The sequence below is a fragment of the Elephantulus edwardii genome, unplaced genomic scaffold, assembly GCF_000299155.1.
Source record: "Elephantulus edwardii isolate Elephantulus edwardi_28Jun2011 unplaced genomic scaffold, EleEdw1.0 scaffold00035, whole genome shotgun sequence".
Classification (NCBI taxonomy): domain Eukaryota; kingdom Metazoa; phylum Chordata; class Mammalia; order Macroscelidea; family Macroscelididae; genus Elephantulus; species Elephantulus edwardii.
The window spans coordinates 19,188,166-19,193,094 of record NW_006399785.1 but is presented as its reverse complement, the minus strand read 5'-3'; positions in this window follow the sequence as shown (position 1 = coordinate 19,193,094).

The following is a 4,929-nucleotide window of genomic DNA, read 5'->3' as shown; positions in this document are numbered from 1 at the left end:
TTAATCCTCTTCAAGATGAATCTGTTTGTTTTCCTGGCAGTTCATGGTACATTCAGTACTCTTCTCCAGCACCATAGCTCAAAAGCATCCACTCTCCTACGGAACACAATTTTATTCTGGAACATGTGGGGTTGGCTTGGATTGGAATCCACTTGACAACACATAGTAATTGGATTTTTATTTGATAAAGATATTGTAGCTAATGTTAAATGGATCTTGGCTGAAATCAGGGAGTACCAGAGAAATGTCTATCTGTGTTTCATTGATTATGCAAAGGCGTTTGACTGTGTGGATCACAACAAACTGTGGCTGACTTGGAGAAGAATGAGAATCCCAGAACACTTGATCATGCTAATGTGAAACCTATACTTGGACCGGGGGCAGTAGTCAAAACAGAGCAAGAAATATGGCATGGTTCAAAATTGAGAAGTGTGTTTTCCAAGGATGTGTCCAATCTCAATACCTTGTCAATTTATATGCAGAACAGATTATCTGAGAGGCTGGGCTCTATGAGGAGAAACGTGGCATCAGGATTGGATGAAGACTCACCAGCAGTCTGCATTATGCAAATGATACAACTTGCTTGCTGAAACTGAGGAGGACCTGAAGTGCTAGCTACAGAAGGTTAAGACTGAAGCCTTTAATATGGATTGAAGCTAAACATCAATAAAATAAAGATTCTCACCACTGGACCAATTTGGGAGCATCATGATAGATGATGAAGAAACTGAGTTTGTTCACAACTTTCGTTTGCTTGGCTCCACCATCAACACTTTTGGTACCAGCAGCAAGGAAATTAAAAGACGTATTGCAATGGGAAAGTCTGCTGTTAGAGACATCTCCAAAGTTCTGAAGAGCAATGATGTCACTCTAGAGACTAAGGTGTGCCTTCCACAGGCCATGGTCTTTGTAATCACTTGCTATGTGTCAGTGAGCTCCACAATGACTAGTGATGATAGAAGGAGAATTGATGCCTTTGAGCTGTAGTGTTGGAGAAGGTTATTGAATATACCATGGACTGCTAAGAGAGCAAACAGCTTCATCCTAGAGAGGCTTAAACCAGGCTGCTCCTTGGAGGTAATGGAGGTAAGGATTTTGAAGCTTCATCTGACATTGCAAGGAGGGATCAGTCCTTGGAGAGAGACATCATGCTTGGGAGAATGGAGGGATAGTGCAAAAGAGGAAGAACCTCTATGAGGTGGATTGATTCAGTGACTGGGTTAATGAGGGTGGGTGTGTCGGAGACAGTGAGATTGGCACAGGGTAGAGCAGGGTTTAGGGCTGTTGTATGTAGGGTTGCTATGAGTCGCAGATGACTCAATGGCACATAACAACAACAACAAAGTATGTTGTTGTTACTTGAAGTCTTTAAGTCAATTCCAGTTCATAATGATTATGGACAGAACAGGACTCCCCAGTTAGGTTTTCTAGGCTATCACCTTTCCTAAAGCAAATTGTCAAGTCTTTCTCCTTTAGAAGATGAGTGGTTTTAAATTGAATAGCACTTACTTGTTGTTCCACTAGACTTTGCTTTCTAGGATTGCTGTAGTCTTGTGACTCCAAGCCCTTTCCAAAGCATAGGAATCTTACATGAAAGACTAGAAATATTCCATGAGGTTTTCATGGCTGTAATCTTTACAAATAAAGAAGAATAAAAGAATAATTGATGAATTATTATGTTGAAGGATAACAATGAACACTCCATGCACTGTCAAAACAATAAGCAAATCTGTGTTAGAAGAAGTCCGGACAGAATGCTCCTCAGCGGCAGGAGGAAGAGACTTAATCTCACATCTTTGGACTTGTTTTCAGGAGGATCCTTCTCTGGGGACCATCCTGCTGAGTAAGGTGAATGTTCATGGAAGGAGAGTGAGACCGTCAGTGAAACAGATTAACGTTGTGGCTGCACCAATGAGCACAGTAGTGATTGTAGAGATGATACTATAGTGAGCCTTGATTTTTCCGTTGTTAATGAGGTCACTGTGAGTTCCACGCACCAATGGCAGTGATACTTTTAGTAGCAGGTGATCAGGCCATTTATCCCGTGGAGTGGCTGATGAGTTCAAACTACTGACCTTTTACCTACTGTCTGAGTACTTAACTATTGTGCCACAGAGAATCATTTTAGGAGTCCTGACGCCAAGAGTTGTCTTTTTTTTTTTTTTAAGTTTATTGTACAGCCCTCTGGATGTAGAATCTGTCAAACATATTATTTTAGTTAATTAAGCTGGTATCAATTGAGTTTCTCTACCTGGACATGCTTATGTGCACACTACTTCTCCTTTCTCTCAGTCTTATTTTGGATTTAGGATGCATTGAGTTAAATGAATTTCTGAACCAAGAAAAAGTCGAGCTTATCTCAGACTAACCATGGGGAGTAAAGCTGATGAAATAGAAAGGACTGTTGTTGTTGTTAAGTGCCATCGAGTCATAGCGACACTATGAATGAAAGCCCTCGTCACTTGTATGGCTTTCATCCTTTCTCCAGGTTCGTAGGGTTTCTGGAGGGAAGCTATTTATGGAAGTGGATGCCACTCCTGCTTCCAAGCTTGTTTTAATGGGAGAGCTCCACCAAACACTGTCCACCATGGGTAACCGTTATCGCATTTGACACGTCAGTGTCACAGTGTTCAGCTTGACAGCAACCACAGGTTACCTCTGTATGGCAAGTGGACACACCAGGGCTATACAACCTAGAAGAATGCTTGGACAGAAACAATGAAAACCAGGCCTTAGGACCGCGGGTTAGTCACCCACCTTTGGCTTGGTAGCATAGCTTTCGGTCCACTAGACCAACTGGTCTCTCTCTGTGTTGTTAAGTGTCGTCGAGTCGTAGGCGATGTGACTTTCATCCTTTCTCCAGGTTCATAGTATAGTCAAGTATATTCTCACTAGCGTCAATCTGTTTCTGTCTGTGAATGCTGTTGATTGCCCTTGAGTTGAGTGCAACTTATAGTGACCCTATGAACAAAAGACTTAACACCCGTCTACAGCTATCGACATTGATCCAAGTTCATAGTGTCTGTGCCGATTCAACAATAATCTCATACCTTAATGACTTAATTTCTTCTTTCTTAAAATAGTAAATTATTTTTTGTTGCTTTTTATTATACTCCACAAGTACAGCATTTTATTGTTATTTGTGTAAAATTAAAGAGATAAAATTGGTTTCCCACTCAGTTGTTCAAACATATTTGGGTTTATGACTTTAATTACAATTCCCATAGTTCATCCACACTCTTCCTACTTTCTCTCCTTGATTCCTGTTTCTGTTCCATTTTGTATCCTAACTCTTTCTACCTTCTGAGGTTTATCACGGGGTAAATGTTGTCTCTTGGATATAGTATGGTTGATTTTTATCAGGAGTGAGTACATCTCTTGTGTTTCTGTCCATCTTACAGTCCTGTGCATAAAATAGACAATTATTAAAAGAGGCACGTCTTCCTGTTGACAATATATTCACTAATCCTTTAGATCTTTATCTTCACAACATTTCTAACCCTGACCCAAGAGCTCTATCTCTCGCCAGCTGGACTCCTGCCAAACTATCTAAATTGGTTTATTTTGATGCTGCAGTTCAGTTTAAGCTGATTCTTGTGACCGACCAAGCCCCAGAGTTGAAGGCTTGTGAAAGTTTGCTATTTATAAACTTTGCGACACTCTTTTCTCCCTAAAGAGCCTCTATTTTTAGACTTAGCAAAATCAGGAATATTTTTGTGTCCATTAAAAGAAATTCATGCAGCAGAGAGTCTTTGATTAGCATGTGGTGCCAAAATCATTTTTTGAAGAATAAAACCTTGCATTTTTAATTTTTCCCCTCTGTAAGTTTAACGATATAAAAAGAACAAACTGAACCAGTAGAAAGTTAGGGCTGAGATAGACATAAGCTATTATCTAGCCTATCTCCTTCATTAACCATATGAAAGTTGAAGACTAGAAGCAAAGTGTTCTTCAAGGTCACATGGATACCTAATATCAAAACTGAGATTAACACCAATTCTCATTAAATCTAATAAAATCGCACCAAATTCACTTAATCATCACATTAGTCTAAATCATCAAAAAGGGCAAAAATTGTACCTTGAAAGCAAACTAGATTTTGTCTGGTTACCACTTGTTGTTTTTGTTGTCAGGAGCTGTGGAGTCATAGACAACTTATAGTGACCCCCATGAATGAAAGACCTGAACACTTGTATAACTTTCATCAATTCTCCAAGTTCATAGGGTTTCTGGAGGCAAGCTATTTCAGAAGTGGATGCCACTCCTGCTTCCAAGCTTGTTTTAATCAGAGAGCTCCACCAAACACTGTCCACTATGGGTAACCATTATCACATTTGACACCTAAGTGTCACAGTGTTTAGCATCACAGCAACCACAAGTTACCTCTGTAAAGCAAATGAACAGACCAGTGCTGTACCACTTAGAAAAATGTTTGACCAAAACTAATTAAAACCAGGCCTGAGGATTAAAATCATCCTCCTTTGGTTTGGGAGCATAATTTTCTATCCACTAGGGCAGCAGAGCTCTCTATGTTGTTGCTGTTAGGTGCGGTCAAGTTGTAGACGACTCATAGCAACCTTATGAACAAAAGACCTGAACACTTGTATAACTTTCATCATTTCTCCATGTTCATAGAGTTTCCAGAGGAAACTAGCCACAACTACTGAATATTATTCAGGGAAACAATTGTTGTTATTAAGTGTCACCAAGTGAACTATGACTTAGCCTTCTCTATCTTGTGCTATCCCCATAATCTATGATACATTTGGGTCCATTTATACAGTGCATTTGATTCAGGCCATGGTCTTTCCAACCTGAGAGCTGTATAAAATAAGGATTACAGAAGAAGTAAAAACTTTGAGCTATGGAGAAGCTCATGGACTGTCAAAAGAACAAAAAAAAAAATACATCTTGGAGAAAGTGCATCCA